Source organism: Pogona vitticeps, chromosome 13 (assembly GCF_051106095.1).
Source record: "Pogona vitticeps strain Pit_001003342236 chromosome 13, PviZW2.1, whole genome shotgun sequence".
Lineage (NCBI taxonomy): Eukaryota > Metazoa > Chordata > Lepidosauria > Squamata > Agamidae > Pogona > Pogona vitticeps.
In genome coordinates this window covers 15,321,875-15,346,082 of record NC_135795.1, presented here as the reverse complement: position 1 = coordinate 15,346,082, position 24,208 = coordinate 15,321,875, and the positions used below count along the sequence as shown (strand labels likewise).

Here is a 24,208-nt window from a genome sequence, read left to right as displayed (position 1 = left end):
CGGCAAGGCTAGAACCGGCAAGAGGCAAGGCTAGAATCAGCAGCACTAGCCATGTCTCTCCCTGTCTTTTCTGCCTTCCTTTTCCCTCTTCCTCCTCTCAGATGGCCGGCTGCTGGGGAAGAGAGAGCTCCCTCTTGCAGCGACCTGCTCTCATTATGGCTTATAGGTGTTACATGCCTCCTGCAAATTTGGGGTGGGGGAGTCTTTCATAGGAAAGCATGCATTATTTTACTTTCTGTTTCTACCACCAGCCTCACACTTTGGTATTAAGTAATTGCACCCAGGTAGATCAGAAAACATAAGAATGTATTGATATCCACAATATTATTTTTAAAGAAAATATAAATATTAAGCAATAACAATAACAATAAAAATGGATTAAAAACAATACAATATAATAAAATAATAACAATAGCGATATAGTTCAAGATGGGGAAAACAAAAAGGAAAATATTCAAGTGATGACAGGAGGGAAAGCCTGCCAAAAAAGCCAGGCTTTAAGGCTGCTCTTTAAACCGCCCTTCCATCTTGCAAGGGTGGTTTTAAGACGGGAAGAGGTTCCTTCCTTCCTTCCTTCCTTCCTTCCTTCCTTCCGAAAGGGCATGATGTGAGCTGATGGGGCACAGCGGGGGGGGGGGTCTGCCTCCCCCTTCCTTGCTGGGGGGGCCCCCTTCCCCTTGGACTCCCCCTCCCCATAGACGCCCCCTCCCCATGGATCCATTCCGGGTTCCCTTCCTTTCAGTGGGGAAGGGCCCTGGCCCTGGCATTGGGGGGACGACGGGGGGGCTCCCCTCCAAGAGGGCCACCAAGGGAGGGGGAATGGCTGGAGGACATCTCCCCCCCCAAGAGGTTGAGCTGCACTGGCAAAGGGGCTCTACTGGGGGGCACTCCCTGTTTCTCACCCCTGGGGGGCATGAAATGCTTGGTGGACCCTTTTGGGGGGAGAGGAATAAGGAGGGTCTCGGGGACCCCCACCTGGGTCTCCCCTCTCCTCTTTCTGCCCCACCCCTTGAGGCTCCGCCCCTGCTGCTCCTCCTCCCCCCTCCCCTCTTTCCCTTCTGGAACCTTCTGGAAAAACCTGTTAACTGTCAAAGCGGTGGTTTGAGCCCAGACTTGGTGGCCTGTCTTGGTGGGTCCTCCTCAGCTTTCCTCAGATCTTGGCAGTGTTGCCTTGTGGGGGGTAGCAGAGGGGGTGCCTTTTTCTCCCTCCCAAGCCTCTCCCCCCCAGGTGGGAAGCAGGCTATGGGGTGCAGGAGGAAGGGAGGGGGTTGAAAAGAGGGGGCGACACTCTAGGGTCTCCCAGAAGTGGGGCTGTTTGGGGAAGAAGAGGGGGGTCTCCTGGGGGGGCATGGGGCTCCCTCCCTCCTCTTCCCCCCCGAGGTGCCTGGCCTGAGGCACTTCTGGACCCCTCTCCCCTTCCCCCTGAGGTGTTTGAAGGGGACTCTTCAGAAGGACCTCCTTCGTGTGTGTGTGTGTGTGTGTTTGTGTGTGTGTGTGTGTGTGAAGAGGCCCAGGAAGGCCAGGGGTTTGGGGGCAGAGGCAGAAAGGAGACCTCCCCCCCCCACCCACACACAGGAGAGGATCCCCCTCTGGCCATCTCTCCTGGCTGCAAGGAAGAGGCTGGCCATTCAGAGCCGTCCCATCTGCAAAAGGCCCCCCTCCCTTCACCCCCCCCAGGTGCCTGGCCTGCCACCCTGAGGCTATTTCGGACCCCCTCCCCCTCCCCCTGAGGTGTTTGAAGGGGACTCTTCAGAAGGACCTCCTTCGGGGGGGCCGCTGGATTGGGGAGGGGGGAGGGCAGACCGGATCCCCCTCCCCACCAGATCTCTGGCTGGGGATCCACACTCTGTGTGCGTGCGTGTGCATTTTACTGTTTCATACTTTATTGCGGCCAAAGACCAGTAAAACCAAATCAATATAAAATAGATACATATAATTATGGCTTGGTAAGATCAGTCAGGGTAATAAAATTCCATGCAAACATGATAAACAGGGTGTGTGTGTGTGTGTGTGTGTGTGTGTGTGTGTGTGTGTGTGTGTGTGTGTGTGTGTGTGTGTCAGGGGTTATGCAAATCATGCTCAACTCACAACCATCATGCCAAAACAAAGTTAGGACAGGTCAGAGTCGTGTTAAGTAATTTCCAACCTCCAGAGGTTGGGAAGGGTTTAGATTCAGCACAGTCAGCCCTCTACCATCTTGGCTCGCTAGGACCGTTTCGCTTACCGATCTTCGCAAAACGAAGCCACGGATCAGCTGTTCAGCGGCTCCAAAATGGCCACCAGAAGCCCCGAAATGGCCGCGGGCAGCGTTTTCACGCCCTCCCTTCGCTTAACGAGGGCGCGAAAATGGCTGCCGCAACGAAACATCACTGAACGGTGAGTTTTGGAGCCTATTGGAATGCATTAAACAATGTTTAATGTATTCCAATGGGTTTTTTTGATCCGTTCAGTGATGTTTCGCTATAGCAAAGGTTAATCCAGAACGAATTAACCTCGCTATGCGAGGCACCACTATATTTTACTACATGCGGAGACAGGTGCGAAAGTGGGCACACCAATCAGCATCTACACACACATAAATGCACACAGACTTTCTGCCTTTGATGAGGGAGGCAGGAAAGAGTGGGGTGAGTAGGGGCAGCTTGAGGTGGGGTAGCATGACAATGGCCCTAGTGGAGGGGCCACCCCCGAAATGGTCAGAAATGTTGGACTGGGACCTGGAAAAGCAGGGTTCAAGTCCCAAGCGGACTATGAAATTCTAGTGGTGGCCTTGACCCAATTTCTGTCTCCTGGCCATTTCCTACGTCGCAGGATTGTTTTGAGCAGAAAGAGGAGGAGAGCCATGGATGCCACGTTGAGCTTATTGGAGGAATGGAGACGAAGCAGGTGGACAGTGGCAACATAGATGTTGAGGTGGGGGTGCTCAGAGCAACTTTTCCCCAAATCCTCAAAACTGCCACCAGCATTGTGTCTGGCAGCCAAAGGACTCTTGCTTAAACTGAGTTACCAGATGCGTCCACTAGACAAGAAAATGTGAGGGATCCTCGTTTCAGCAGAGGTGCGTTGCCAAAGAACCCACGTGGGCCCACAAAGCAAACGACAAAAGGTGCCATTGATGTTCACAATAAGGATCGGGGCTTTGGAGAATCAGATGTCAAGATAAAAAATGTTTTCTGCTTCATCTTCATTCTTCCTACTTTTTAATTTCATTCTTGGGCACATTAAGTCTTCTGTTTCTTCATTTCATTTTTACCCTCTCTGGTTCAGAAGACACCCATTCTAAAGTCTGTTGAAAGACCTTTTGTTTAACATGGCTCTTTTGTGTGTGTGTGTGTGTGTGTGTGTGTGTGTGTGTGTGTGTGTGTGCGTGTCAACAAGGGAGACACTGTATGTGTTCACTGGATGGCGACAGGATGAATCCCCTTGATATTGCTGGCCACAGTTCCTCTGTCTGCTGAACCAAGGAGATACTGGTTCACTGGAGTCACTTACAGGAAATATTTAGTTACTATGCTTTCTAAATCTATCTTTATAATATTTATACAGTACTCTTAAATACCGCTTCAACAGGTTTTGGGGTGGGGTGGGGGGGTCTTCTCTGGGTGAATCCAATAGGCTGTTTCTCCTAATGAGCTCAAAAAGTGGGCAGCCCCAGTGGAAGCAAGGATGGGTGACCCCTTTTTTTGGAAACCATTTTAGTTTCTCCCAGTGCCTGAACGAGGAGGCTACATGCCCTTAATTGAAGACATAGTATGGTGCTTGGAAGGTCAAACTAGGAAATAATAATAATAATGAGGGGGGGTGTCAGATATCAGCCAGAGTCTAGGGCCCAGCCTATGCCTGCTAGCTACCCATACACAAGGGCATTTCTTAAAACTAAACTCTGGCATTATACTTAAAACTGTGGAGAGGATGATGGGGTGTGTGGGCTGTGAGTAATCCCACCCAGAGGTGTGGTGAATCCATTGTGCATTTTAGTTGAAACTTTAAGGGGTTCTTTGAGATGCAGCAATTATTTTTAAGACAAGGTTTATAGCACCTTGCATCACATAGAATCAGAGAATGGTGAAGTTGGAAGGGGCTAATAAGTCCAACTTCCTACGCGATGCAGGGATACACATCAAAGGATACCTGCCAGGTGGTTCTCTAAGTTTCTATTGAATAACTCTGGTGTTGAAGCACTCATCGCTTCTTGAGGTAACTGGTTCCACTGTCTTACTGCTCTAACAGTTAAGAAGTTTTTCCTGATATTCAACGGAAACCTGGCCTCCTGTAACTTGAGCCCATTGCTGCATGTCCTGGACTCTGAGACGAATGAGAACAGATCCTGCCCCTCCTTTCAAGTGAAAAGTGTTATGATATCACTGTCTTCTTTGCTTAAGGCTAAACATGCCCAATTCTTTCAGTCTTTCCTCATAGGGCTTGGTTTCCAGCCCCCTGATCATTCTTGTCACCCTCCTCTGAACTTGTTCCAATTTCTGAGCATCCTTCTTGAAGTGTGGTGTCCAGAACTGGACACAACATTCAAGGTGAGGCCTAACCAATGCTGAATAGAGAGGAACTAGCACCTCGTGGGATTTGGATACTACTGTATACTTTTGTTAATGCAGCCTAAAATAGCATTCGCCTCATTTGAAGCCACACCACACTGTTGGCTCATATTCAGCTTGTGATTTACAACAATTCCAAGATCCTTCTTCCTTGTAGTATTGTTGAGCCAGGTATTCCCCATCTTGTAACTGTGCACTTGGTTTCTTTTTCTGAGGTGCAGTACTTTGTACTTATCCCTGTTGAATTTCATTCTGTTGTTTTCAGCCTAGTGCTCCATCCTATCAAGATGGTTTTGAATTTTGTTTCCATCTTCCAGGATTATTAGCTATTCCACCTAATTTTTTGTCATCTGCAAATTTGGCAAGCATTCCCTGCACTCCTTCATTCACATTGTTAATAAAAATATTGAAGAGTACTAGACCCAGGACTGAGCCTCGGGGTATCCCACTTGTTACCTCCTCCTAGTTGGAGAAGGAGCCATTAATAAACATCCTCTGTAGCTAATATTGGACCTACCTGATTCTTGGTTTATCCAGCCCACACCTTCAGATCTACAAAAAGGAGGCCAAAATCCTGGATGGATTTATTGGACCTCTGAAACTGGAGTCACCTGCCCTGACATCTTTTCACCTGGAAATCACCTGGGATGTCAGACCTTCACACAAGGAACAGAAAGATTTCAAGCAAAGTCTGTCCTTTGGGTAGTGTGGGCGGCATATAAATTAAATAAATAAATAAATAAATAAAATAAGTATGTTTGGCTCTCTTATAGTCGTTAGGCCTGCCTTATCAGCATTCCAGATCCCAGTCTCTCTCTGTCTCTTTAGGCAGGCATGCATGTATATGCATGCAAGGGAGAGAGAAAAACAAGTCCCCAAATGCACCTCTACAGGATACAGCTTGTTTTTTAAGTCAAAGGGAGGGGGGAAAGGAGAGAAAAGGAGGTTCAGATTTGCCCTCCCTTAGAAACAGGCCTGTATAGGGTTGCCAGATACATTGGTACCAAAAGGAGGACATAGAAAGACAAAAAGGAGGACAAAGGAGGACATATTGAATATTTCATTTGAATCATTCCAGATTAAACCCACAATCAATACAATTTTATTACAATAGCTGCCAATAAATGTCTCTTAGTGAACTGAGAAACAGTCATGTTAAAAATTAAAAATAAATCCAATGGAGGCTTTTTTCAAAATACCGGGGGTGGGGGGGCAGGTGGGGGAGGGGAAAGCCGGGGGGAAGGGGGTCCTTCCACCTCTCCCCCTCCCATCCAAAATTATAACATAAAATATACAAAAGCCTGACATTTTATCTTTGCCTGCTTGACGGGGGACATTAGGCTAAAAAGGAGGACATGTCCTCCTTTTGCCTGACATCTGGCAACCCTAGGCCTGTATAGTGTGGTATACCAGCTGATGTGGGGCCAAATATAAAGTGAGTGACTGAGGAATAAGTGTGTGTTTGTGTATGGCGGGGTGGTGAATTTGGAAGGCTCATAGGCTGTGTGGGGGACACTCCCCACCCAATTTTAGAATGAAGGCTGTCCATATGGTTCATGAGTGGCCACTGGTTGCCCCTAGCTGGCAAAAAGAACATAAATTAATCTCTGCCCAAGAGGGGAAATGGGCACAAAGTTAACACCAAGAGGGATAGTCAGTTTCAGAACACTTCAACCTCCCTAGAAACTTTGCTACTGATCTTGAAGTGACTGCTATAGAAAGAAGGAATTCTAGAGAAATTTGAAAGGAAAACAGCTAAAGTGAGTTCCACCCATAAATTCCACTGTCTTAGTGGAAAAAAACATAGGTTTTCTCCAGTCTCAGAATCAGAAGGTTTTTTTCCAGAAAAAAACAACCCACTTTCTGAATGAACGCCCCTGTAGTTTGAACACAAGAGTGTGTTCACCTCCTAGACACTCTAGCTATGGCCAAGATGTTTCTGTAATCAACATTTGACAAGTTCACTACTGTACTTGATTTAATGACAACATTGCCACTTTGAAGCTTCGTGTTTTGCACTTTCATTATTTATTTGTTTGTTTGTTTAACTTATATGCCATCCACACTACCCGAAGGTCCCCACCCGTACAATATATATCTACCTAGGAACCTGAGGCCGAATATTTGAGGAAGTGAATTTTAATCCACACAAGTTCACAACGAGGTAAATTTGTTAGTCTTTCAGTTTCTACAGGAGATTTGTTTATGTTCTACCATTTCTTGGCTGTCCTTTCCATGATTTATGGCACATTTGAGGGTCTTAAGCCTACAGTTGCTCTTCCTCCAACGATCCTTTCATTCTTATTTACTTACAAAACCAATTAGCTTGGTTTTGAAGAAGAGTAGGACACCTTCAGAGGGAGATCTGTGGGCTTAAAGGCTTAAACACTTTCTAACTTCTTTATATCTTATGGTCTGGTTTGTAGGGGGCTGGGTTAATACAAGCTAGTCTTACTGAAGGCAGTCTACTTATAAAAAGAAGTTCATGGGGATGGCACAGGAAGTTTCCGGTTTGGGCTAAGACTGTCTTCTGGGGCTGTAGCTATACCTCCCCTTGACACCAAGCTGAAAAAGAACCTCGGAGGTCATCTCCCCTAACTGATTGCTCCATTCAACATCAGCAATGGAGGAATGCACTCCTAGCACCTGTGACAAATGGCTTTTAGTTTTTTTTCTTTAAAAACATTAACTGTAATCTAGGAGAAGGGTTTTGCACATGCTTTACACACTGAAGGTACCACTGACAATCCTAGGCAAGTCCAATTTAGAAACATCAAGTAGCACAAGCGATAGGAAATCTGTGATCTCCACCCCAGTGATATTGGACTAGAACTCCCATTACGCCTGAGAAGGAGGCTGGGAGGACCTACTGGGCATGCCTGACAGAGGCTGGACTCAATGATCCCTAAGAGTCCCAGCTCTGGAGTTCTAAGAAGATGATCGTTCTTTACCTGGGAGTAGCTAGTGCTGGAAAAGAATGATCTCTTCCTGCTCAGGAGATTCCCCCAAGGAGTTAATGCTGGTTAGAGTAGACCAGGGATGATCTGCTCTCCAGATGTCATTACACAACAGTTTCCAGGGATATAAAGTGCCAAGAGCTGAAGGGGCAATCCAACAACATCGAAAGAGAGACACAAATAGATGAAGCCCCTGACGTGGTTTGATGAAGAGATTGCCTGGTCTGGGACAAGGCAGTTTCCTGCTGTAAGAGAAGCACAGCGCTGCGTTGTCTGTGTTTTCACTTCATGCCTGAAATGTGGTCTGTGCATCTGTGCATGCATGCAAGCATGCAGGCATGTCCTTCTCAACACTGGAAGCCTTCGATAGATTACCGTTCTACATACAAGCTCCATCTGAGTTCTTGGGAGGAAAAGCTTGACTATTGCCTCCTTTCCATAAAAGAATGGGTGCTATGCAGCACAAATATCCAGGAATCTGTTCATCCAAAGCGAGGCCCATCTGAGTCTTTAAAGTAGGGATGGAAAACATTTTTTTTCCAGCCTGAAGTCTGCACTTGCTCCTCTGTAATCTTCTAGGGGTTGCACACCGTCTGTAGGCAAGGATAAAACCAAGCATTAAGCGTTGTCTTGAAATTCCCTTTGTTTTCTCTCTAGCTCTCCCACCGCTCTCTTTTCTCTTTCTGCCCTTTACTCTCCCGGTGGCAATTAAATTTAGAAAACAGGTCCAGTTGTGCAGATGGAACTCCTTTTTCTCCTTCTTCTCCTTCTTCTTCAGTGCTGTGCAAAAGGGAGTGCTGAAGAGAGAGATCTAAACCCTCTGTGGATCTTGCCCTAGGTAGACTTAGTTTGGGGTAATTAATTGTATTCATTTGTAGTCATCCTAAGGATGGAAGGCAGGTTTGGCATCTGTGCAATGCGTCATTAAGGCACATCTGACTGACTGTGACCCCAACAGGGTTTTCAAGGTCTGTGAGATACCTGAGGAATGATTTTTACCACTGCCATCCCCACTGAGTGTCTATTGTCAAGCAGGGATTTGCACACAACTCTCCTGAATCCTAGTCTGTGCACTCCCTGGATGGCAAAGGGGTTAATTTTTTAATGCTGAGACCTACCTGCAGTCAAGAGGCATGGCAGTGCAGTGGCTAGAGTGCTAGACTGGAACCGGACACAGATCAGTCCTTGTGACCTGGGAAGCTCAGTGGGGAATGGGTAGCTAAGGCAGGGGATAATTTGGTGGAAAGTGAACAGGGGAGGGAGAAGAGAGGGCAAAATAAGCGGGGAAAAATGCTGACTACACAAGGCTGCTGAATCTGCAGGTATGGACTGGTGCAGTCTTTAAAATGGTGATCAAATGGCCAGAGTTTTATTCAGAACCCCATATGTTGTCTGTAGTTTGAGAGACTAGAAGAGACTTTTCTGGGCTGGGGTGATTGTCTGTCTATCCGGCACTAACTACAGTAATCGTTCCTTTCAGCTTTTGAAATTCAAAGAGAGCTCCCTATATCTGCTGAGTGCTCTTTTCCTCTATTTCCTGGGTTGGTGGCAGGTTGTTTTGTTTTTGTTTTTGCTGTTGATCTGTTTGGTTGGTTGCTAGTATGTGCAGTAAGGACAGCAGCATAAAGAAGTAATGTATGTAATTTTAAGCAACAGTAAGTAAAGAAATATTTTTATACTTTCGCCTACAAATGTCTCAGAGTTAGTTGCTGAGATTTTGAGTGCCAGTCAAGGAGAAAAGGGTGGACTCTGGGGAACTTGAAGTTACTCTCTTCTGTGGATCTGTGTATATCTGTTGTGTAGCAAAAGAGAATTTTATCAGAAATTCAAAACTCTGCAACACAGATGATGTCTTTGCTAAAGCACATCGTTCTGCGCCCCCCTGAGCATTACTACCTGCAACTTTCTCACCCCTGCCAAGGAGCTTCTACTTTTCTGATGCAGGTAGGATCATTGGTTTGGATCAGTTACAGTGCATGTGATGGCTGCAGTTGATCTAAAGCAAGCCTTCTTTTTTTCCCATTTGCCAATATAAGCAAGCCACTTCAAGGTATTGGCAAACTAATCACTTCATCTGCTCAGCAACGGGAAGTGGGGAAAAATTATTTTGACTATGTTGATTACTCCTGATGGCTTAAATCAGTTATTATTATTTTTTAAAAAATATTTTGCTTGTCTTGCCTTGAAGGAGCAATCAAGAATCCACCCATGGTCAAAACCATGACGGTGACGGTTCCTCAACCTTTAAGAGAAGGCAAAGAAAAGATTTTTTTTTAAAAAAAATTGTATAGCCAATGCAGTACATTAGCAATAGTCAAACAAATAACTTCTCCTGCCCTCTGCTGAGTATAAACTGGGAATATATGCCATGTATGCCATCTTGAGCTCACTGGAAGAAAGGCATAATATAAACACAATTTAAAACAGTGGTTCTTAACCTTGGGTTACTCAGGCGTTTTTGAACTACAACTCCCAGAAACCCCAGTCAGCACAGCTGGTGGTGAAGGATTCTGGGAGTTGCAGTCCAAAAAACCCCTGAGTAACCCAAGGTTAAGAACCACTGTTTTAAAACACACACACACAAAAAACCCAAACCAGCCACCTACATATTTCCACTTTCTTTTCCCTCAGGAATATTCCAGCCCCATTTCCTTAACGTTTAATGCTCTCTTTTTCTTTCCCTCTGCCTCCTAGGCCTTTTCAAAGTTAAATTTTTGTCCCTTTCCTATAGTAGTGATACAGCATATAAAAGGAAATCCTGACATAGTACAGTAGTTAACAATCCTTATCTGGGAAGCAAAGCCATTAAGTTTCTCCTGTTTGTGTTTCTTCTGTACTCTCATGGTTTCCCCCCCCCCAAGCCTCCCTCAGCTCAAAATATCTGGTTGCGGATTCCTCCCTTTCCCCATCTCCCATGGAGCCAGAGGGGGAACACCTTTGCTGTCCAGAAAAGACTTGGAGGAGTAATATTAACATTCAAAAGATTCATCTACAAAAACACAGTTTGAAGCTGTCCCCCCTCTGTATAAGGGGGACTTGCCCTTTTCAAAGATGGCGGCTGCAGCTTCACCCAGTGTAGGTAAGCTGCAGCTGCCATCTTTGCAAAGGGCAGCCTGGATCCCCTTAAGGCAGGGTAAGGGAAATCCAGGCTGCCCTTTGCAAAGATGGCAGCTGCAGCTTCCCTACCCTGAGTGAAGCTGTAGCCGCCATCTTTGCAAAGGGCAGCCAGTCTCCCTTTTTGTTTAGTATTTATTTTTATTTATTATTGGATTTATATCCCGCCCTTCTAGACAGGAGTCTACTCAGGGCGGCTCACAACATATTGTGCACAAACAAATAAAACAACAATTAAAATCTACAATAATAATATGATCAAGATGGGAAAATAATAAACAACAAAGGCCAAGAAAGTACAATCAAGAATTGGCGGGAGGGAAGGCCTGCCTAAAGAGCCAAGTTTTTAATTGACTCTTAAAAACAGCCAGCGAGAGTGCCAGGCAGATATCTGTGGGCAAGTTGTTCCAAAGTTGAGGGGCCACCGCGGAGAAGGCCCTGTTTCTTGTTCTTTCTCTCTGGGACTCTCTTGGCGTCAGGTCCCTTAGCCGTTTTTCCTGGCTCTGGCGAGTGACTCCAGTAGATCTAGGTGGGAGAAGGCGTTCTGCCAAGTGTTGAGGTCCTAAACCGTTTAGGGCTTTGTATGTCATCATCAACACTTTGAATTCAATGCAAAAACGAATGGGCAGCCAATGCAAAGCAGCCAGAATGGGAGAGATATGCTGGAATATTCTTGCTCCACTAAGTAATCTGGCTGCTGCATTCTGCACCATTTGAAGCTTCCGCACTAATCTCAAAGCTAGCCTCACATAGAGCGCATAACAGTGGTGCCTCACTTAACGAGCGCACCGTATAACGACGAATCCACATACCGATGAGGTATTTGTGATTGCAAATGTGATCGCATACCGATGGCCCCTATAGGCAAAAACCGCTTTGTGATGATCGGTAAGCATTTTGCTTACCGATCTTCGCAAAGCGATGCCCGGGAATCAGCTGTTCGGCGGTTCCAAAATGGCCGCCGGAAGCCCCCAAATGGTCACGCGCAGCGTTTTCGTGCCCTGCCCTCGCTTACCGAGGGCGCGAAAATGCCTGCGCTATGGAGCAACTTCGCTGAATGGTGAGTTTGGAGCCTACTGGAACACATTAACGGATTAACCTCGCTATGCGAGGCACCACTGTTCAGTGGTCTAATCTCGAGATTACAAGTGCATGGACCAGATTGGTGAGGGCCCCACCATCAAGATAGGGACACAGCTGGGCAATCCGCCACAGATGGTAATTGGCGGAGCGGACCACTGGCGCCACCTGGGTTGCCATGGTGAGCACTGGGTCCAGGTGTACTCCAAGCTGCGAACCTCACTCTTCGCTGTGAGAGTCCCCCCACAAAAAAGAGAGGGAGTTTCCCAAACCGCCAATGGAGGGGCCACCCCCCCCACAGGACCTCCGTCTTGTCCGGGTTCAGCCTCAACCCATTCCCCTGCATCCATTGCAGTGATGGCTTCCAGGCAGTATTGAAGGGACAGGGTGACTGCGAAGGTCTGATGGAGACCATGGCAGCAGCTATTAAAGCAAGGGGGTGTCGGTGGGAGTGGGGGATAAGGCAGGGAATGGAAGGGGGTGTGGGGTAGGCTGTTGGCGTGTCTGCTCATCAGCCTCCAATCAATTGATCCGCGCCGGTAGGCAGAATGGGTTTCTGTGCTGTATGATAAACTCTCCTGGGGGGGGACCCAATTTGTGGGTGAATAACTCGGATGTCCGATATCCAATCTTCACCAAAGTTGGCAGGCGTATTGGGAAAAGACATAGGAAGTGCCGTTGTGATTCTGGAGTCTCTAAGTGCCTGGGGGGAGCTTTCCTGGGGGTCCTCTTTGTGACTATATAATTCAGGGGCCCGTGGTCCAATGTTCACCTATCTTTCAGGAGGTGTAGGAAAGTGTCTGAGGAAGCTTCCCTGCACATTTGATGTCTCTAGGGGGTTGGGGGCAAGTGTTATAGCCGTTTAAAGTGCAGATGAATTGACAGATCGATTCATCAATTTGTCGAAGGATATTCGTATTTGTTGATCCCTTAACCTTGATGAATAACAGATCAAAATGAATTGTGCTTTTTTTTTTTTTTTTACTTGTCCCCATCTCTAGTCCCTACCCTTGTTTTCTTAAATACTGAATTTGGGAGGAAATTACTTTTGGGGATAATTCCCAGATCCCTCCTGGCTGGTGGATTCAGGAAATTATGGTTCCAAACATGACTTTTTCTCAGATGGTTTTGTAAAAAAAAGAAAAAAGAAACTTTACAGACAAATTGTTTAGCATCTCATCAGGCTGAGATCTCTTCTTAGCAAGCTTTAATGCTTTGTATTTGTGAAGGCTTTCACAGCCAGGATCTAATGGTTGTTGTGGGGGATTTTTTTTAATTAGGCAACGGACTTGCTATGATTAAGAAACATTTTTTGTTCTCCTTCATTTCATGAAGATTAGTTCCCTGTGATTTTTCTTTTTTTATTCCTTTTTAAAATATGGTTTTACTTCATTCTGTTGATGTGTTATTTGGTGGTTGATGTAAAACATCAAATCCCTTTCTGGAATCAGTTTAAATCAGTCCAATCTGGAGAGTCCCGGCCTTTCTCTCACCCCCTGGGGTGCGTCTGAAGAGGCCGAGCAAGACAAGGGACTTCTTCAGCCTGATCCACCTGCGTGGAAAACACAAGCGTTGCAGGATGGCAACAGCCAAGGAGCCTTGACTCAAGACCTGCAGGTTCCGAACATCTGGATGCCAATGGACGCTGAGGTTTGCACACTTTACATGCTCCTACACGAGACCCCCCCCAAGTCACACAGATTTGCCACACAGATTTTCATAAACATATATGAAAAAAAGGTTTTTATTGAAATATATAACTGGTTAACATGAGATTACACTTATATTATAATAACAATAACAATAATAAAACAACAACAACAATAACTACTACAACAACAATAATAACAATAACAACAACAATAACAATAACAGTCTAGAAGTCTGTATTCCCTGCGCCTCTCAGGTGCAGGGAGATGGGCTGGACCGCCCCAGCGGGGGGGGGGGCCACAGGAGAGCGTCCCACCTGGGGGGGGAGAGGCTTGGTATCACATCCATCTAAGTTTATGTCACTGAAAATTAATTTTAAAATAATTTTTGAAATAGCTTGCTCCTACACGAGACCCCCCCCAAAGTCACACAGATTTGCCACACAGATTTTCATAAACATATATGAAAAAAGGTTTTAATTGAAATGTATAACTGGTTAACATGAGATTACACTTATATTATAATAACAATAACAATAAAACAACAACAACAACAACAACAATAATAACTACTACAACAACAATAATAATAACAACAACAACAATAACAATAACAGTCTAGAAGTCTGTATTCCCTGCGCCTCTCAGGTGCAGGCGCAGGGAGATGGGCTGGACCGCCCCAGCGGGGGGCCACAGGAGAGCGTCTGGCGTGTCCGGATCCAGTCCCCTCTTCTCTGCGTGTAGCAGTATGCAGGGGCAGCGCCTGTCCTGGGATCCGGAGTCCAACCACAGCCTTTCAGTTGATCACCGTCGGAAGAAGGAGAGGATGAGGAGTCAAAGGAAGATGAAGAATGGGAGGAAGAAGAGGAGGTCCTGATGTGGTCGGCCCTCAAGGGAGATGTCGTCCTGTGAGGTGGATCCTCCTCTTGTCTCCAGCCATTGAGGATGCCTTCCTCAGCCTCCGGAGTGTGCCACTGCCTCTCCCAAGGGAACTCAAAGCTGCAAACGACAAAAAGAAAGAAGCACTTGATATGTTGTGGGGGGACAATCCAGCGGGCTTCTGCTCCTCCACCTCCTGGTGAGGGAAGGTCCGTTTCGGACAGGAGGGCACGGCCGCTGGTGCTGGTGGCGGCCCCACTTGGAACTCGAGTGCCTTGGGGAGTTACGTTTTGGTGTATAATTTGCACATTTGAAGCCCAATCTTCACCAGACTCGAAGGGATTGTAGAGAAGAGCCAGAGGAAGCTTCCCAGCCTTGGGAGGGAGGGAGGGAGAGAGAGGGGGGGTTGGAGGGAGGGAGGGAGGGAGGGACGGAGAGACCTTTCCCAATCTGCATCAGCCTATCATGCCCCAGCACCCTCCCCGCCCATTTGATCTTACTCACTGTGGTCTCTTCTGGTTAGTGATGCAGGAAAAATGACTGGTCAGATAGAACAAGTTGGTTTTCCAGAACTTTCTGATCTTGTCCTCACCAGACCCCAAGACTACAACAACAACAACAATAACAGTCTAGAAGTCTGTATTCTCACTTGTCAAACACACACACACACACACACACACACACACACACACACACACACACACACACAAGGAGGTCCTTCTGAAGAGTCCCCTTCAAACACCTCAGGGGGAAGGGGAGAGGGGTCCAGAAGCTCCTCAGGCCAGGTACCTAGGGGGGGAAGAGGAGGGAGGGAGCCCCATGCCCCCCCAGGAGACCCCCCCTCTTCTTCCCCAAACAGCCCCACTTCTGGGAGACCCTAGAGTGTCGCCCCCTCTTTTCAACCCCCTCCCTTCCTCCTGCACCCCATAGCCCGCTTCCCACCTGGGGGGGAGAGGCTTGGGAGGGAGAAAAAGGCACCCCCTCTGCCACCCCCCCAAGGCAACTCTGCCAAGATCTGAGGAAAGCTGAGGAGGACCCACCGAGACAGGCCACCAAGTCTGGGCTCAAACCACCGCTTTGACAGTTAACGGGTTTTTCCAGAAGGTTCCAGAAGGGAAAGAGGGGAGGGGGGAGGAGGAGCAGGAGGGGCGGAGCCTCAAGGGGTGGGGCAGAAAGAGGAGAGGGGAGACTTAGAATTTGCTAATAGAGAGCTCCAGTGTTCTTCCTTGAACCACCACCACAGCAGCAACCACAAAAATCTTGGTATCACATCCATCTAAGTTTATGTCACTGAAAATTAATTTTAAAATAATTTTTGAAATAGCTTGCTCCTACACGAGACCCCCCCCCAAAGTCACACAGATTTGCCACACAGATTTTCATAAACATATATGAAAAAAAGGTTTTAATTGAAATGTATAACTGGTTAACATGAGATTACACTTATATTATAATAACAATAACAATAATAAAACAACAACAATAACTACTACAACAACAATAATAACAATAACAACAACAATAACAATAACAGTCTAGAAGTCTGTATTCCCTGCGCCTCTCAGGTGCAGGCGCAGGGAGATGGGCTGGACCGCCCCAGCGGGGGGGGGCACAGGAGAGCGTCCCACCTGGGGGGGGAGAGGCTTGGTATCACATCCATCTAAGTTTATGTCACTGAAAATTAATTTTAAAATAATTTTTGAAATAGCTTGCTCCTACACGAGACCCCCCCCAAAGTCACACAGATTTGCCACACAGATTTTCATAAACATATATGAAAAAAGGTTTTAATTGAAATGTATAACTGGTTAACATGAGATTACGCTTATATTATAATAACAATAACAATAATAAAACAACAACAACAACAACAACAATAACAACAACAATAACAATAACAGTCTAGAAGTCTGTATTCCCTGCGCCTCTCAGGTGCAGGCGCAGGGAGATGGGCTGGACCGCCCCAGCGGGGGGCCACAGGAGAGCGTCTGGCGTGTCCGGATCCGGTCCCCTCTTCTCTGCGTGTAGCAGTATGCAGGGGCAGCGCCTGTCCTGGGATCCGGAGTCCAACCACAGCCTTTCAGTTGATCACCGTCGGAAGAAGGAGAGGATGAGGAGTCAAAGGAAGATGAAGAATGGGAGGAAGAAGAGGAGGTCCTGATGTGGTCGGCCCTCAAGGGAGATGTCGTCCTGTGAGGTGGATCCTCCTCTTGTCTCCAGCCATTGAGGATGCCTTCCTCAGCCTCTGGAATGTCCCTTTCCCTCTCCCAAGGGAACTCAAAGCTGCAAATGACAGAAAGAAAGAAGCACTTGATATGTTGCAGGGGCAAAGAAGCAAGAAGCATTTCCAAAATGTGTCCCTCCTTCACAGGGGTTGGATTCCCTTCCAGGGTCCCTCCCAGCAATGCAGTTCTAAGATGATGGTGATGATTAAAAATACCAGGCTCGGTCAATCAAAACTATAAAAGCGTTGACTTTTATAGTTTTGACTGTTTCAGTCCATCAAAACCATAAAAGCATTGACTGGTATTACAAAACAGACACACATTTTAAACTTAAGTATCCGTTAAATATCAGTGCAGTATGTACCCTATTTTTTTGTTCCTGCTGTTCTGATGGTGGTATTGCTGAGATATGCAACTGCTTATTAATAAATACTTTGTGAACTTTCTTATATTGTTCCCAAAGCCTGAATGACGACAGGGACCACGGAAGTGTGTTCTGTATTGTTAGTTTTTCCAGTTCTTTATTTTCAACTCTGGCATCCCCTGGAATTGCATTGTCAGTGATCTGGACCTTAACTCTGCCTCTGCTGCCCTGGGGCTTCTACACCCTTATTCATCCCTTATGTGTCGATTATTTTTTTGCTCAGGTGGGCTAACAAGGGGGTGGTCTCTTCTTCTCTTTGAACACTTCCTCCCCCCCCCAAGGAGTGGGAAGGTTTTGCCTACCTGTTGAATCCGCAGATCAGGCACTCTCCAGAAGTAGAGGTGGATGCTGCAGAACAGAGAGAAAGAACACAATGTCATGATGCTGCTACTCATGATGGCTGGGAGTGCAATCTCTCGTTGCATTGCGGGGCCTTTGATCTTATGTTTGGCCATAAAAATATGAATTTACCACCTTCACATTCACAGGTGAATTTCTAATCCAGTGTTAAGTGCCGAAGAGAAAATACATGCCAAGTACTGACATATGTACAGTTCTGTCTTAGGAACAGTTACTTGGGCCCAAGAATGTCTGTGGAACTTACCCACAGAAACAATTTCACAGAAATGCAGCCCATGACAATCTCCTACACTCTTACATGGGAGTAAATCTGATTACTGAGAACGAAGCCTTACTGATTTTAATCTGATGCCAAGACCTACGCCTCAGGTTTCTTAGGTGAAGATGGCAATTTATTATTATTTTTTAAAAGAAATCACCTTTTCCCCCAGCTACAATAGCAACATACATCTCATTTTACTTGAATACGGTAGAGGAAGAGGGTTTAGACAGAGAAACAAATCACTATGAAACACAGCTTTTCACATTTAACTACAGTGCCAAACACGTCAGAATCATCTGAACTGACAGTAATTTTGTGATAAAACGATTAACGCAATGTGCGTTTTTGCAGAGCTATACAGTTTTAGACTATCACATGATGACAGCAACCGTGCAGCCAACTAAGCATCATTTTCGCAGGTCTCTCCCTGTTAATGAAACAATTTTTAAAAAATCATCTCTGTGCTTTCTAGAGACAAGAACATCCCCCTCCCCAGAAAAATCTCTCTCAGCACCCTTAGAGGTTTATTTTTAAAAATGAAATAAATATAGAAGCATTTAATTAAAAAAGGCCAGTGTGCTTGTGAGGGCAATGGGAGATTTTTTTAAAAAAAGTCTTTCTATTCTGAAATGTGCATAATGGAACAGAATAAAGGTCTGTTCGCTGATCCTCACCAGCTATCTCCTCCCAAGTTTTTCATCAGGCCTAGGCTAGACAAAAGGAGCGGAAAAACAGATATTTCGCTGCTACTCACTGCTCCAGCATTGATAAGCTGTGTCGGCTCTGAAAAAACAGGCACCAGAGACTTCGCTGCCATGGTATGAAGTAACTTTTGCTGCCAGCTTAATGGAGACAATAAAGACACTTGGAAGGCAGGGTGTTGATTTCGAGGCTGTACACACCCAGCCCAGAGAACCTATATATGCATGCATTTATATATATATACTGTTCTGTAAATACTGTGTGTGTGTATGTCTAGTACTTTTGGCATCCACACAAGTAATATACACACACACAGTATTTACAGAACAGTATATAAATACTGTAAATATGTGTCTGTGCATGTGTGCGTGCACAGCGCTTAAGTATTGGCAGGCTCACAAATATATATATATACATATTTTCCTTATACTGTATATGAATGTGTGTGTATATGTGTACACACACACACATATATGTGAAGACGAATATACTTATATGCATAAATCGACAAGAGACAGGCACACCCCCCACATGTGCATGAAACAAGGCACATAATGTCCCACACCAGCCCCTGCCCCCCTTTTAAAGGCCATTTTCCCTCTCTGCCCCCCCCCGCAGTCTCCTCTCCTTCTGGGCCCCCCTTGGCCGACCCCACCCCATGCACAGGGACACACACACACACACCTCTCAGGGGGAAAAAAGGCCAGCCCCATCCAGGAGGGGGGTCTCTCTATAGGAGAGGCAGAGACAGAAGGAACACACAAACATAAATACTGTAAACATGTGTCTGTGCATGTGTGCGTGCACAGCGCTTAAGTATTGGCAGGCTCACAAATATATATATACATATTTCCTTATACTGTATATGAATGTGTGTGTATATGTGTACACACACACACACATATATGTGAAGACGAATATACTTATATGCATAAATCGACAAGAGACAGGCACACCCCCCACACGTGCATGAAACAAGGCACATTCTGTCCCACACCAGCCCCTGCCCCCTTTTTAAGGCCATTTTCCCTCTCAACCCCCCCGCAGTCTCCTCTCCTTCTGGGCCCCCCTTGGCCGACCCCACCCCATGCACAGGGACACACACACACACACACACACACACACCTCTCAGGGGGAAAAAGGGCCAGCCCCATCCAGGAGGGGGGTCTCTTTCCCCCCCCCACAAAAAATAGCCCACCACCGACTTAACCCCTTCAGGGAGCTCCCTCTGAGGAGGGGGGTTCCCTCCTCCTCCTCGCCCACCCCCTTAGTTTCTATGGGGAGGGGGGACAGCGACCCGGAGGGGAAGGGGCTGCTTTCTCTGTCCCCACCACCACCTCAGGCTCCCCCACCAGCCAGGATTTAAATCACCCCCACCCACTTGCTGCTTACCTCCCCTGCTCCTGCTCCCCGGGGTCTCTCAGGACTTCAGAGTGGAGGGGGCAGCGGCGTTGTTCCCCCCCCCTCAGCCGGCCTTCCTCCTCCTCCTCCTCCTCTTCCTCCCCCTTTTGGCCGCCCGGACGGGGTTTGACACCCGCTGCCCAGGAGGGGCGGGGCCCGGCGCGTGAGTGAGTGGTGCAAGGCAATGTCTCTGTGTGTGAGAGAGAAATTGTCTCCTCACAATTGTTTGTAAAAACACGAAAAAGTAAGGTCTGGAAAGGGGGAAACGGCCTCTAATTTTTGTTCGTGAAACGCGCAGTCCCACACAAACACACAAAATTAACATTTGGGGAGAGGAATGGCCTCACACTTTTGTTTGGGAAAACACACAACATTGTCCCCCAAAAGCCACCTATATGAGGGAAAAGGTCTGACTTTTGTGAAATACACAATTCCCCCCCCCCGCCAAAAAGGTGCCATCTTGGGGCTTAATATATAGGCCCCCCTCCCTTTTTCCCCTTTTATCTTTCCCCTTTATCTTGGGGGGGGAATGGCTTCACACTTTTGTTTGTGAAATACACAACTTCCCATCAGTCAGCCTATATGTGTATACCTATACAAAAAAGGGCCCATTTCCCTCCAGGGGATGTTTTTGATAAATCACCCACAAAGATGATGTGATTTAAACAACCTTTTAGGTGGGAGATTCAAAGACAATCAGGAGAGAAATATCTGGTGGATCAACTTCGCACTATATGAGACGCCCCTTCTCAGCTGCCATAATTTCCCCTTTCAAATGTTTCTCCTCTAATTTCTCTCTGATCATTTTTCAGCTTCTTGCATTTAAATCCTAGATTCCATGGGGGGGGGAATGATATTTCAGGCCCCATCTTCCCTTAACAGCAAAAGGAAGGCTGGTTCCCATTCTTTCCTAAAACAAGGTGGGCTCTGCGTGATTTCCAGAAGTTGATTCATCCATTGTTCTCATGGCGGGAACAAAGTGGCCTGTGTAATAAAAAAAGATTTACGTATATATCACTATTCTGTAACGATTCTTGAGGATCCCACATGCTCAACTGGGCGCATGACAAACCTGCCCCGTTTTTTCACATTTCAAATTTGGTTTGCAAATGCCAGGAGGGCATTTGCCTTTGATCACACTTCTGATGCCAAAAAATCCCACTCGTAGCTGGGATCGGTCCAATATATGTCCATAAGGTACCTGATCAAGTGGGTGGGAATTCCCCACACACACCCCTCCAAGATTTCATCTCACTTCCTTCTTCAGTTTCCTAGATGGAAACACTTAAAAAAATCCAGTAAATCCCAGCCAGCTAGAGAGACTACCTGAACCTCTGAGGAAAACAAAAAAGGTAAAATATGGGCGGAAAAGAGTCACAAGCCAAAAGAATTTAATGGTCTCCTTTACATTCCCAGTGAACTTCCATCTCCTGCCACTATTAACTATGTCAAGACATATTTTGCTCACCTCCCGCCTCTAAAGGAGACATTCAAAGCCCTTCTTGGAATGCATGATTTAACCCCAGCTTGCACTAAGGATTTGCCCTACATGACCACACTCCTTGGGAATTCTGAAACAACGTCCCAAGAGAACAGGAAGTCACGAAGAGGCTCCATTTTCCCAAGGGAAAGAGCATCGTAAACAGCCAAAGCCACGGTACTCAAAGGCCCAACCCAGTTTCTCTCACAGATATAAATCAAATAAATAAATAAATAAATAAAATAAGATTTGAGTAGCAGCTACTGAATCATGCTCTGCAGATTCTGGTGTCCGCTGGGACCCTCCAGTCCATTCTGAGATTTCCTCCAAACTTCAAGTGAGACCTCTAAAGTGGGATTAGATTTTGGCACCTTTGGTAGATCTTGTCAAGGTTGAACTGAAACCCAGAGCGGATCCACTGCTCCCTAAAGTCAGAGTCACCCATCAGCTTCCACTTTACGTTCCTCTTGTCACTGGCAACTGAGACGAAGTGGAGCCATTTGGCCAGATGCCCAACTCCATTTTGCTATGGCACCAGCCTCCCAGATGATTCGACAAGAGGGAACATGACCTGTGCAAAATAAATTTTATGGACATATGAGAACTCGCAAATGGAGATGACGGCAACAGCGCCCTTTGTCTCTTTTTTCTTCTGTAGAGTTTGGCAATCACAGGAGTTATTTTTGGCTAAGCTTCAGTGGCACATTTTGGCATGGGATTCTATTCCCTTTGTCTTCCTGCTGCAACCTCTGATGAGCTAAAAAGGCTGCTTCAGGGGGTATCCCAGTCCTCCAAAGCTGGTTTTTAGGGTTTTAGGGAGAAGGAAGGAAGACCCTGAATTCTATTAGGAAGATGCAGAATCTAGTGGAAATGCACCCTTGGAATTTAGCCCTCGTTTCCGACAGAAGTCTGACCTGGCTTGAACTGGGCCAGAGAACTACGGGAGAGACGGGGTGTGGATGGTCCGTCTTGGCCAAGCCACAAAGCTTAAGCTATGCTTTTTGGGATTGTTAAGCCTTGGCACCCGGCAGGTTCCTCTTTCCCCTTGTTCCACAGCCTAACGAAGACCTCAAGAGGAGATCCCTGGGGTGGGGGTGGGGAGTCTCCGGCATCACCTCCATCGAAGGAACCCATCAGCTTAACATGAGCTAATAAGCTACAAAACCACAACACTTTTTTTTTCAGTGAGCTGATCCTCTGACCATATGGCAGCCAGGACGACAAGAGTTGTAAAAACGCAAATCCCAGAGCGATATGTATAAATGGAAACACCGAGAGAGCAAGCGAAAGAGACACAATCTGGGCCACTAAAAAATCCAAGGCCCTCAAAAATATTGCTCTTTGTTCCACTGGAAGGTGGCTGGGTGAGTTGCCTTTTCTTTTCATCAGGGCCGTCTTAGAGGACGAGATGCCATCTCCTACTTCTGTCTCCAAGCCATCCTGTCTTTGGTTAGGATGATGTCTGGCTCTTCTCAAATGCAATTTAATTTTGAAAATCCCAGTGGATTTGTTCCATTAGAAATTCTCACTTGTCAAAAACACACACACACACACACACACACACACACACACACACACACACACACACACACACACACACACACACACACACACACACACACACAGTTTCCCAGCTTTCAGAGTCATTAAGAAAATCAATACAAGAACAAAGGGCAGCATTCTCCCCCACACTGTGCAAAATCAGACTTCCCCCACTGATATGTCCAACCCAGTCTGTGTCTTCTTTTTCTCTGCAACTCCAGCCACACATGCAACATCCATTAGATGGAAACAGCAAAGGTGAAGGGCCCAGTCTGAAGAAAGAGCGAACACTCCCATTTAGGGAGATGAAATACCTATGACTAAAATCTTAATTTACTGGGTGGCCTCCCTCCCCCTCTTTTGCCCCCCCCTCTTCCTACCTAGACGACCTAGCTGGGTTTTCGTGATGACATGAGGGGAAGAATACCACCCTTCTCAAATGGAATGCCCTCCCGATTGTGCATGGGTCTATGAATTCACCATTCCAGCTGGATAGATAGAGCACGACATTTCTCTCCCTCTTCCACACTTTCAATTAACAGGTGAAGCGTAGGGTCCTCTGTGATGCCTGGACCAAAAGGCCAGATTCAGATCCCAATAAAATTCTCCAGAGCTACATCCCTTGGCCAAGTCCATCAGCAGCAAGGTTGTGAAGTTAACTCACTTCTCCGGTCCAGGGCGGAAAGGCAGGGCACCTGCATGCACAACAGACAAATCAGGAGCATCCTGCTGTGCTCGCCTAGCAAGTTTAGCTCACCTTATCTAATCAGGAGACTAACCGCAAGACACAGGAACGTAGCCTTCTAAGCTCAGGGGCATCTGCGATAGGAGCACAGATCCTTTCTAGATTTCTCACCCAGTCACAGCTACTCAGAAAGTCTTGGGCTGCCTTACTGAGCCAACAGCTCAGAGAACAAGACTGGAAATGTCATCTCTCTCCGCCCCCCCCCTTTTTTTTACTACAATGTAGTCCAAAAAAGCAACAGCTCCAGCTTCGCCAGGAAGGAAGAGGTCTGGATTCCCTCTGAAAAATGGGCACACACACCCTCCTGTCACCTCTGATGTACCAGCGATGACGCCTGCTAATTATTACGTCTGATCTTCTCTCCAGCAGGAAGAATGCCTTGAGGGAAGCTGTGGCTATAGATCGAGGCTGCGGGAGGAGGAGAGAGAGGTCAGGAGTGCCGTGTCTGAGAAGTGGAACAGCTTCATGAACAAATCAATACAGGCCGGCCGGCCAGTCGGCCGTTCTCCGGGGACCTGACATGACGCTCTTACGTACATCGCACAATTTAATCAGGGATGCTCGCAGCTTCCCAGTCCGTCCGAGAAGTCGGATTCTCCAAAACCTCTATGCAGGACAACTGCACTGGGGTCTGATACCATGTGAACTGCCCCGGTTCCCCTCCAATTCTCCCACTGTGTCTCAAGAAGGGGTGTTTGAGCCGCCCGTGTTGGCAAACATACTGACGTCCCGGGACCCCGGCAGTTAATTGCCGTACCCACCTCCCCTCCGATTGCGACGTGCATTGCATAACTAGGACTGGGGTTTTGTCTGACGTGAGATTTTTGTCACGTACACA

At 46.7% G+C, this 24,208-nt stretch overlaps 2 long non-coding RNA genes across 2 annotated transcripts; both read right to left on the bottom strand.

Annotated features, from left to right (window-relative positions):
* Positions 1-13,415: 13,415 nt before the first annotated feature.
* Positions 13,416-15,197, bottom strand: LOC144584668 (uncharacterized). The gene is made up of 2 exons (XR_013539067.1): positions 14,734-15,197; positions 13,416-14,349 (listed from the first exon to the last, which is right to left on the bottom strand). It is a non-coding gene; the product is annotated as an uncharacterized LOC144584668 (long non-coding RNA).
* A 408-nt stretch (positions 15,198-15,605) lies between these two features.
* On the bottom strand, positions 15,606-23,653 carry LOC140702509 (uncharacterized). Its single transcript, XR_013539066.1, has 4 exons — positions 23,405-23,653; positions 19,595-23,320; positions 17,181-17,226; positions 15,606-16,512 (listed from the first exon to the last, which is right to left on the bottom strand). It is a non-coding gene; the product is annotated as an uncharacterized LOC140702509 (long non-coding RNA).
* Positions 23,654-24,208: the final 555 nt, after the last annotated feature.